Source organism: Marmota monax, unplaced genomic scaffold, assembly GCF_021218885.2.
Source record: "Marmota monax isolate L192 unplaced genomic scaffold, Marmota_monax_Labrador192_F-V1.1 WCK01_AAM20220418_F8-fsc00012, whole genome shotgun sequence".
Lineage (NCBI taxonomy): Eukaryota > Metazoa > Chordata > Mammalia > Rodentia > Sciuridae > Marmota > Marmota monax.
Genome location: NW_026695227.1, coordinates 24,114,855 through 24,127,144, shown reverse-complemented (window position 1 = coordinate 24,127,144; position 12,290 = coordinate 24,114,855). Strand labels below are relative to the sequence as shown.

At 33.8% G+C, this 12,290-nt stretch overlaps 1 protein-coding gene across 13 annotated transcripts in view; it reads right to left on the bottom strand.

Annotated features, from left to right (window-relative positions):
• Pphln1 (periphilin 1) overlaps positions 1 to 12,290 on the bottom strand; it is a 106,770-nt gene that overhangs the window by 68,666 nt on the left and 25,814 nt on the right. The gene's annotated exons all lie outside the window — the stretch shown is intronic.

Genomic DNA, 12,290 nt, shown 5'->3' with positions numbered 1-12,290 from the left:
TAAAAGCTAACACAAAATCTGAACTAGTTTTATTCTTGATGTTTTAACATTTTAGCAACTGAGTAAGGGAGGAGTGTTGGACTTGGGGAATCTGACAGAGGGAGAACATTGTCTTAGGTTGGTAGCTGATGTGAAATAACAATTAGAAGCAGAGAGCTATGACACATGTATCTGTGATCTGATCTAGGACATGGATAGTACATGGGCAAGAAATTTGAAAGCTTGGTGATTTTTTTTTTTTTAATTTTTTATTGTGGGTTGTTCAAAACATTACAAATTTCTTGACATATCATATTCCACACTTTGATTCTAGTGGGTTATGAACTCCCACCTTCACCCCATACACAGATTGCAGATTCACATCAGTTACACATCCATTGATTTACTAATTGCCATACTAGTGTCTGTTGTGCTCCGCTGCCTTTCCCATCATCCACCCTCCCCCCTCCCCACCTCTCCCCTCCCCTCCCCTCCTCTCTCTCTACCCCCTCCACTGTATAACCCTGAGGGTCTCCTTCCATTACAGTGCAATTTCCCTTCTCTCTCCCTTTCCCTCCCACCTCTCATCCCTGTTAAATGTTAATCTTCTTCTCCTGTTCTTCGTCCCTACTCTGTTCTTAGTTACTTTCCTTATATCAAAGAAGACATTTGGCATTTGTTTTTTAGGGATTGGCTAGCTTCACTTAGCATAATCTGCTCTAATGCCATCCATTTCCCTGTAAATTCTATGATTTTGTCATTTTTTAATGCAGAGTAATACTCCATCGTGTATAAATGCCACATTTTTTTTATCCATTCGTCTATTGAAGGGCATCTAGGTTGGTTCCACAGTCTTGCTATTGTGAACTGTGCTGCTATGAACATCGATGTAGCAGTGTCCCTGTAGCATGCTCTTTTTAGGTCTTTAGGGAATAGACCAAGAAGGGGAATAGCTGGGTCAAATGGTGGCTCCATTCCCAGCTTTCCAAGAAATCTCCATACTGCTTTCCAAATTGGCTGCACCAATCTGCAGTCCCACCAGCAATGTACAAGTGTACCCTTTTCCCCACATCCTCGCCAGCACTTGTTGTTGTTTGACTTCCTAATGGCTGCCAATCTTACTGGAGTGAGATGGTATCTTAGGGTGGTTTTGATTTGCATTTCTCTGACTGCTAGAGATGTTGAGCATTTTTTCATGTACTTGTTGATTGACTGTATGTCCTCCTCTGAGAAGTGTCTGTTCAGGTCCTTGGCCCATTTGTTGATTGGGTTGTTTGTTCTCTTATTGTCTAATTTTTTGAGTTCTTTGTATACTCTGGATATTAGGGCTCTATCTGAAGTGTGAGGAGTAAAGATTTGTTCCCAGGATGTAGGCTCCCTATTTACCTCTCTTATTGTTTCTTTTGCTGAGAAAAAACTTTTTAGTTTGAGTAAGTCCCATTTGTTGATTCTAGTTATTAACTTTTGTGCTATGGGTGTCCTATTGAGGAATTTGGAGCCCGACCCCACCGAATGTAGATCGTAAGCTTGGTGATTTTGTGATTCCAAAAAAAAGCCTTATAAAACATAAAGATCTGGGGCTGGGGATGTGGCTCAAGCGATAGCATGCTTGCCTGGCATGAACTTGGCACTGGGTTCGATCCTCAAAACCATATAAAATTAAAAAATAAAGACATTGTGTCCACCTAAAACTAAAAAATAAATATAAAAAAAAAGAAACATAAAGATCTGTTATTTACACATCCTAAACCTCAGTTTCTTATCTACAAAATGGAATTACTACTAATACCCACCTCCTGGAGCTGCTGTGAAGACTAAATGAGAAACTGAATGAAAAGTGGTCAGCACAGTATCTAACACACACTAACTGCTCAAAAATGTTTGTTACACTGATTACTACCTTTGCAGATGTATATTTAAGAAAAAAAAAAAAAAAACTCAATTCCTTAAAGTGCTTCCTTATATTACTTCTTAGCATTAGTCAAAATAATTATTGAGTTGTTATTAAATTATTATATAACATTCAAATGATTAAGAAATTTGTCAATTACAAGGAAAAAATTAATAGTTTATATCTATTTGAAAGCTACAAAAAAATCAAAATAATTTTTCCACGGACATAAAAACTGGTTTCCCTCTTTAGTGCATTAGATTATTGAAGTGTAAGATAAGGGCTAGGGATGTAGCTCAGTGGTTGAGGCCCTTTTTTTTTTTTAATGCTCTGTGTTTGTGTTTGTTTCTCCCCCCCTCTCTCTCACACACACACAAACTTTAAGATACGTTCTTTTTAAATAAAATATGATACACAAGTTATATTCATACTTTTTTCCACAAACTACCTTTCACAGAGATTGCAATTAAATCTAAGAAAATATGGTGTTTCAAAAAAATAATTTGGCTCGATGGACATGGCAGTGATAGGAGTCTTGGAAATCAGGATCTGGTCCTAGTCCCTCCCCACCCACCCCCCACTCTCGTGTTCCGTGTTGAAGATTCAACACCGGAGATGCCAGGGCAAGCACAGAAAATACAAAGCAAGTTTTATACCCCAGGTTCCCAGGTTTCCTCTCCCTTCCCACCTGCCAATTGGTATTCATTAGCAACTCCTTGTGTTGGGAGGAGTGAAGTGATCCCCCCCCCCCCACTGCAGATGTTAACAACCCATTTCCTTTTCTTTTATAATCGCCAATTAGTACTCCACTTTCTAACTGGATCATTTACTATCTATGCTGGCCACCTGTCTTTCACCTCAGTATCAGCACTTCATGCCTGTAATTCCAGGTTGAGACAGGAGGATGAAGGGCAGCCTGGGCAATTTAGACCCTGTCTCAAAATAAAAAGGGCAGGGGGGGGGGTGCAGTGCAGGGAAGTAGTTAAGTAGTACCGCAGTTGCCTAGCATATGTAAAACACTGGGTCCAATCCCCAGCCCTGCAAAAATACAAATATCTTTAAGCCAAAATTAACAAAATTACAATTTAAAACAAACATCTTTCTCTCCCTTTTCGCCCCCTCTCTCTCCTTTCCCCCCTTTGGTGTTGCTGGGGATTGAACCCAGGGCTACATGCATTCTGCCACATAGTAAGCATTTCTAATTCAAAAGTTGCTATTCATAAAACTAAAATAGGGCTGGGGATGTATCTCATTGGTAGAGCATGCACAGGGCCCTGTGTTCAGTCCCCACTACTACAAAACTAAAAAACAGAATTAGAATAACTGTTTTTTCCAATTCCAAAGAATCATAAAAATTAAATTCTACAATATTCTAAAATGTTTATATATGCTTCAAAAGACTTTCATGAATAGAGTTAGCTTCTTACTTTACAAAGCAATCTGTTGCTTTGTTAAACTGCCCCAGTTACCAGAAAGTTACTTCAAGATTGTAAATTTTACATGATAAAACTTTCAAAGTAGTTAAAACTCATATCACATTTATATATTTTAAAAATTGCTTTACCACCTAATAAAATCATTCATATGATCATTTACTATCTACGCTGACCACCTGTCTTTTCGCCTCAGTATCAGCACTGCATGCCTGTAATTCCAGGTTGAGACAGGAGGATGAAGGCCAGCCTTCATAAACTTAGCAAAAGAGAAAAATCCTATTAACTTGCAATCTGCCAATGAATATCAAATGAGCATTTCCTTTATGTTTTGAGAAAATGTTTAAATAGTAAGTACATTGTGCTATTTCTGCTCTTTAGACAATTAATCTTAAAGAAAACTCCCTTTCTATATGAAAAGAATTAAGGAAATGAAGACAACTGTAGGAGTCTGTAACAAAGCAGGGTCGTATTTTCAGAGATTCCAGGAGGCACCAGGTTTGATCTTCAGTACCACATAAAAATAAAAATAAATAAAGGTATTGAGTCCATCTACAACTAAAAAAATATTTTAAAAAGAAATAAAATCAATGGAGTTGAAACATTTCTACTATTTCATAAGCAGATATTTCAAATGTCATGTTTGCATATAAAAATCTTAGTTTACTCAATGAAAGCAACTGTTATTGCTCTGTTCATTATGGAAAATATTTGTATATTATCATATGAATGCATATCTACGTATCAATGACTAAATATCCCTATTCATTTAAAAATTATAATTTTCAGTGGGCATTACTAGAATTTCCAAAAATATTCATAGAACTTAATGGATTTATTTCTCCAAGTTAGTAAGAAAGGTGTGATCCATCAGGCAGACCAAAAGTAAAAAGTATATGTTGCTAATTTTTTTTTTTTTTAAAGTCTATTTTACTCAATCATTTGTCAACTCTGGCACAATACAGAAAGAAAAACACTAGTACATAAGCTTAAATATTTTTTTGAACAGTTAAACTTGTATGAAATTTCTATTTTCACATTTGTCACTGTTTGGAGTGAGACAACTACCATCACAAGGCCCTGTAAGGTTTATGGAATAATTTTTCAGTTTATGCTAATGAAAATTTGGTCAGAATAAAACATCAAATTAATTTACCAATTTAGAAATCTGAAATGGTATACATGTTTTGTTAAAAAGTAACAAATTGTATTTTAATTTACTATACATTCCATTTAATATAACTACCTGTTATGAGAAACACTTTCATTTTTAGAAAGTAAAGGTTGCAAGTGGATGATTTTTATTTGATTCACTGTATAAATCAATGCCAAACTTTCCACATGTTAAATCTCATAATTAACTGAGTACAAGTTTTGTGGAAAACCTTAGTTCTTTCAAAACATTTCTTCAGACTATGAATATATGCTCTAAATGGCAGAGCATATGCTTAGCATGCCTAAGGCCCAGAGTTTAAAACACATACACCTGATTTTTTTCTTTGCCCAGTTCTACAAAAATAAATAAAATAAAAATGTTGATATATAAACCCCCTCCCTTAAACATCCTTATCCATTAGACACATAGTGAAATATTTATTTACATTTGAAAAATGAATCATTGATTTACTTCAAAATCTGGGAAAGAAGTAAATGGCAGAGACACAGAAAAAACAAATTTGCAAGGAGTAGATAATTGTTGCTTGGATTATATATCCTTTGGGAGATGATTATATTGTAATTTTTATATAATTTTTTCCTTATAAAAAGTCAAAAATAGGACAGAGGTTGTAGCTCAGTGGCAAAGCACTTGTCTATCATGTGTAAGGCACTGGTTGATCCTTAGCACCACATAAAAATAAATAAAGGCATTCTGTACATCTACAACTACAAAAAAAAATTTTTTTTAAAGTAAAAAAATGACTCTTATACTAGTGCACTAGTAAAGTAAGTATGATGGCACATCTAAATAATTAGTGGTTTTACTTCCTATCATAATCAACTTACAACATGAACATAGCTTACAGATCCTTGCTGGTCTTACTCATTGAACAAAGCACCTACAAAAGTAGTTGTCACAAAGTAAGCAGTTCAAAAGTTCATACATAACATACATTCCATTTTGCTATCTAAATTTTATTTTTCTTTTGTCATCACATGCTTTATTATAAGAAAAATACCATACAAAACCATATGTAACTCAAAACTATTACACAGGCTGGAAGACTTTTCCTTTCAAAAGCTTTGAGGTTTTGAGGTCATATTTTATGACATTTATTTTTATCACAGCACTCACTGATTCTTTTGGAGATTATAAAATTTTAAAATTAGGTTCAGAGCATTAGTAACTTACATTTTGGGCACTAAGATAGCTAGTCTGAAGCAGTCCAATCTGTTTCTTCTTGCCTTATTTTTATTTTATTCTTATTTTATAGTAGTATACTAAGTAGATTTTTCTGATTTTGACAGCATTGGTGAGAACAGTAAAACCCAGTAGGGATGTTAAGACCAGCAATATTTTTCTGTCACATTCATGTTAGTTTTTAGTTACATAATTAGGTTTTTTTAAATTTTTTTTTTTAGGATGGACCCAACACAATGCCTTTTCTTTAAATATATATATATATATATATATATATATATATATATATATATATATATATATATATACATATATATAAATAAAATTTTAGGTGTAGATGGACACAGCACAATGCCTTTATTTTTATGTGGTGCTGAGAATCCAACCCGGGTCCCGCCCATGCTAAACGAGCGCTCTATCGCTGAGCCACAATACCAGCCTCCATAATTAGGTTTTATAATCAATCAATAGGTACTGCCCCCAAAAAGCTAAGACATATTATTATAGAATGTGACCAAGAATATATAATTTCTCTTCTGAAGATAGTGACAACAAAAAGAAAGTTAAGTTCTTGCAATTCTGTTAGCCAAAATTAAAACAGCCCCTAGAGTAGCTCTACACAAGAGACTCAGCAAGTGAAACTCAGCAAGTGAACACTTAAGATGTATGCAATTTTCCAACTTAAACTAATAAAATAGTGCTCTCTAATAACACGTTTTAGGGGGTATATTGTGATCTACAATTTACTTTGAAATGCATCCAAAAGCTTAGATAGATTTGTAGGAAGAATAGGTAGATATATATATATGATAAAGCAAGTTCAGTAAATGTAAATGGTTGGATATAAGTGGTAAATATATGGCTGTTCATTATAAAATTCTTTCAATTTTGCTGTATGTTTGAAAACTTTCAAAAGAAAATACTGGGAAATGTTATGCTTAACATGGGTAAATTTATATGAACACTTTTAATAAACCATTGAACTGGGGGATATAACTTACTTGTTTAGCATGTGCAACATCCTGGGTTTGACCCCCAGCACTACAAAAAATAAATAGAAATAAGACAATTTTAAAAAGGAATAAAAAAGGGCTGGGGTTGTAGCTCAGTGGTAGAGCCCTTGCCTAGCATGTGTGAGGCACTGGGTTTGATTCTCAGCACCACATATAAATAAATAAGATAAAGGTCCATTAACAACTAAAAAAAAAAAAAAAAAAAAATTAAAGGTATAAAAAGAACAGTAATTAAAATATGCACATGAAGGTCTAGAATAAAAGTGATTCAGGAAAAAAGAAAAATAATACTTGTTATAGGAAACAAGAATTTGAATATTAACACACTGTAAACAATGCTTTAAATATGCATACAATTAAAATTACTAAATTAATTAAACGATTTCAAGTTGAACAAAAGAAAGGTTTCTCGATTATACTTTGAGTACAATTACATTTAGGAATATTTGAAATTGTTATGCACATATATATATTCTCCACAAAGCTTCAGATATTAACAAAATCATGTTCTTAATTCACTAAAAAAATGCATTTTTGGTTGGCTAAACTCTCTAGGAGAAATATTGTCATTACAAGAGTTGCAGAAATATTCAATTAATTTTAAAAATAAATTTCATAAATATCTTTACACAGGTTAACTATCCCTAATCCAAAAATCCAAAGTCTGATGTGTTCCAAAATCTGAAAATTTGGGGGTGCCTAACATGACTCTACAACTAGATTTCACACCTAACTTCATGGGACAGATCACAGTCAAAATAAAATAAACATATAAAATCAATTTCAGTTATGTGTATAAAGTACATATGAAACACAAATTAATTTCATGTTTAGACTTGGGTCCCACCTCTAAAATAACTTATAGCAGCACAATTCTCAATAGCTAATACTGTGGAACCAACCCAGAAGCCCTTCAATAGATGAATGGATAAAAAAAAAAAAAGTGGCATATATATACAATGGTCTATTACTCAGAAATAAAAGAGAATAAAATCATGGCATTTACACGTAGATGGATGAAGTTAGAGAAGATAATGCTAAGTAAAGTTAGCCAATCCCAAAAAAAACCCAAATGCTGAATGTTTTCTTTGATATAAGGAGGCTGATTCATAGTGGGATAGGGAGTGGGAGCATGGAAGGAATAGATGAACTCTAGATAGGGCAGAGGAGTTGGAGGGGAAGGGAAGGGATATGGAGTTACTAACGATGATAGAATTATGATGATCATTATTATCCAAAGTACAGGAATGAAGACAAGAGTTGGTGTGAATATACTATGTATACTATCATAAATATGAAAAATTGTGCTCTAATGTGTAATAAGAATTGTAATGCATTCCGCTGTCATATACAAATAAAAAACTACACAATAAACAGTTTAAGAAAAAAATGACATTATTTACATGTAAATATTTTAAAAGTTGAAAAAAAGATGTAATCTGAAATACTTTTGGTCCCAAGAATAAACAGAATAACTACTTGATTATAAAACCTAATTATGTAACTCAAAACTAATATGAATGTGACAGAAAAATATTGCTGGTCTTGACATCCCTACTGAGTTTTACTACTCTCACCACTGCTGTCAAAAATCAGAAAAATCTACTTACTATACTAATGTAAAATAAGAATAAAGTAAAAATAAGGCAGGTAGAGAAAGATCAGACTGCTTCAGCCTAGTTATAGTACAATGTCCAAAATATAAGTTACTAATGCTCTGAACCTGATTTTCAAACTTTATATTCTCCAAAAATTCTGAAACTGGAATTTCTCACCATTTTCAAGTAATCCAACAAAAAATCAACACTTTATGTTGCAGCCTCATTAGAATTCCATATTACCTATCTGTTCCCCACGAGGCTAACAAGACAGACTCCCACAACTGAAGTTTGCAGATATCTAAAAACGTTCTGTCATAAAAACCTGATAAAGGCTAAGAAATTAGATAACCAACCTTACAGAAATTCTATGTTAAACCACACAAAGTATTTTTGTTTGGGTTTTGTTTTGTTTTTGTTTCTGGTTTTAGTTTTTTTGTTTGTTTTGTTTTTGGGGGGATAAAACTCAGGGCCTCACCCACACTGACCTACACCCCCAATACCAGAAAGTACACTTTTAAAAATAAACATGTTATAGGTATCTAGAAGTTATATGGAGATATTCTATGATAATTCATTTCCTTCCTATAGTGGAATGGACATGCTTATATCCCAGATTCTTTGTAGTGTACGTCTTCGGACTTTAGTCTTCTATGCACCTACTTAAGACTATATAAAATATATATATAAAAGTAACTTACAAAAGTAACATATTATCCACATTTATATAAAGGAATTTAAAAGAATACAATACAAAAATAATAATTCATACATTTGCCAAATTATATGCTGAGGATATAATAAAATATAATAAAATATAACTCAGTATCAGCACAACAATTCATGAGTATCCAACTGCCTTTCCTGGTTTATCAAAGCCAGAAGTTCACACAGCAGCTGCTTTTATTAATTAAGTCATACTATGGTAGGAGGTACCTTCTCAGCAGTCACCCTTTCGTTGCATACTTTATGTCATATCCAATAGTACATCAAATACATTTTTCAGTGTTTCAGAACCAGAAACAAATAGGGCAAAGGGTGTAGCATGAAAAAGATAAAGAATACAGTAAAGTTGCTTTTTGCTAGGAATTCAAATACAAAATAAAATTAGAACATCACATTCCCTCATCCCAAGAACTAATGATAGTGGGTGCTCACTTTTTAAAGAATTAGCTAAAACTTTATACTTAGAAAAATATATGCTGCCTTTCCAAAACTTTAAACTTATTGAGATATGACATTCTTACAAGAAGTATGCAAATAATAGATGTACTGTTGCATGAATTTTCCAAAGATAAAATTACTGTATAATTACCACTCAGATCAGGACTCTGAACACTCCCAGCACAGCAAAATCCATCCTGTGCTCTCTTGGTACCTCTTCCTCCCCAAATAACCATTTTTCTAGCTACTTTTGCCTGTTTGACAATTTCATATAAAAGGAAACACACAGGATATACTTTTGTGTCTAGCTTCTTTTGTTCAATATTATGTCTGAAAGGTTCATCTGTGTTTTGGTCTCTAGCAATAGCCCATTTATTCCCCGTGCTGTATAATTTAATCCAACTATTGTTGGACATCTGCACTGTTGACAGTTTGAAGCTGTTATGAATAATGCTGCTTATGAATATTCTTACATGTCAATATGGGAGTTGTTTTGTTTTGTTTCATATTTGTTTGTTTGTTACCAGGGGTATTAAGCCCAGGGGCAATGGACTTCTCGAGCTACATCTCAGCTGTCTACCTAAACTATTTATTTTTAGACAAAATCTCACTAAGTTGCCAAGGCTGGCCTCAAATTTGTAATCCTCCTGCCTCAGCCTCCAAAATTGCTGGGATTACAGGCCTAAACCACCACTCCCAAGCAGTATGAGGGTTTTTTTTCATTTGTTCTTTATTTTGGTGCTGAGGACAGAACCCAGTACTCTGCACGGGCTAGGTAAGCACTCTTCCACAGAACTATGTCTCCAGCCCTCAATACGGGTTTTTAAATAATATTAGATGGTCTCTGTCCTGTAAGCAAAGATTTGAAAACTTAAATAATATATTATGAAAACAAAGCCAGAAATCATAATTTTATTTATATTTTATTTCTGGTGTCAAACACTTTAATCCAGGGATTCAGCAAGTCCATTTAAATTTCAATCTAAATATATGAACCAAACAACCCAACAACTATGGCTTATCTAATGAATTCGTCCCCAAAAGACATAAAATATTTTCATATAATGTTATAGTTTGTTGTTACAGATATTCAAACTCTGATTTATACTCTATTTTGAAATTATAGTAATGAAGCCCCCAAAGGTAGCTCTTGATATTTAATGACCTACAGCTATAGTTTGGACCTTAAGTGTCTCCCAAAGGTCTACATGGAAAGGTTTGCTCCCCTGAGAGATATAAATGGGAGATGGTGGAGCCTTTAGGACATAAGTCTTATTGGGAAGTCTTTTAGGTCACTAGAGGCATGTTCTAGAAAAGGATAGTGGGATCCTAGTCCCTTCCTGGTTTTGTTTTATTTTTTTCCTCCCTGGCCTTGAAGTGAATGGTTTTGCTCTGCCACACCCAAAGCCTGTCATGATATGCTACCTCACCAAAGGACCAATCCATCATGGACTGAAAACTCCCAAAGTATAAACGAAGTTGATTATGTCAGGTATTTGTTATAGTAATGGGAAGCTAAAAAACCTACTAACTAATACTGTATCACTAAATTAGGTTTTTCATGGTTTAATCCTTACATTCAAATGTAAGTAGTTTCCTTTAACATATGCCTTTCTATTTTCTAGATTTAAAAACATTATTCTGAGAAGAGATCTATAAACTTTACCAGGCCACTAACAAAACAAAAAGAGAATAAGAACTGATGCTTTATTGAACTAAAATGTAAACACAGAAAACAAACAGATAATTCCTAAAAGCCCTCATAAGGCATAGGTATTGACAGGAAGAAGAAGGTTTAAATTACTAATCAAGATAAGGCCAAGTTCATCATAAGAAAAGTATACCTGCATCCTGGGCAGATGGGATATGGGAATACAGAAATGTTAATAAACTAGGAGGTGACTGGGAGAACACAAACACCAATCAACTGGAACTAAAAGGGGAAAAAAAGGAGAGGGAAGAACCTATACAAAGTCTGGACAGGTTCTGTGATCTGGAAAAGAGAAAAAGTAACCTAGGCTCCTCCTTGTCCAGAAAGAACTAAGCAGCCAGATAAGGAAAACACAGTTCAATATATCTGATCTGATCCTTAAAGCAATTGTATATAAACACCATCTCACTACCTGCTTTCTACTGTTGAAACTATTGTGCCAGGGGAAAAAACCTGTTTCATATTTACACACACAGAGATAGTATTAAATGAAAATGTCTGATTTTGTTTGGATGAGGATTTTGATCATCTGCCATCTTTACCTCAATTCCTGCCATCTGTATTTCTTTTTGTTGTTGTTGCTTTATTTGGGGGGGGGGGGTTGTTTTGTTTTGTTTAATATTAGGGATTGAACCCAGATGCATTTTACCTCTGAGCTACATCCCCAGCCCTTTTGTTTTTTTGTTTTGAAAAAGGGTCTTACTAAGTTGCTTAGAGCCTTGCTAAATCGCTGAGGCTAGTCTCAAAATTGCAATTCTCCTGCCTCAGCATCCTGAGCCACTGGGATTACAGGCGTGCACCACCAAACCCAGATCTACATCTGTATTTCTTTTTATTTTTTGTTTTATATATATATATATAATATATATATATACATATATATTCTATAATACCAACTACTATCTTTCTGCTGCTCTGTGGCCTTTATATAAAGAAAAAAAATATATATATATATATTTATATATATATATATATATATATATATTTTTTTTAAGTTGGACACAATATCTTTATTTTATTTTTTTATTTTTATGTGGTACTGAGGATCGAACCCAGGGTCTCACACATGCTAGGCAAGAACTCTACCACTGAGCCACAACTCCAGCCTTACATCTGTATTTCTTAAATCTGGGTGTAAGGCT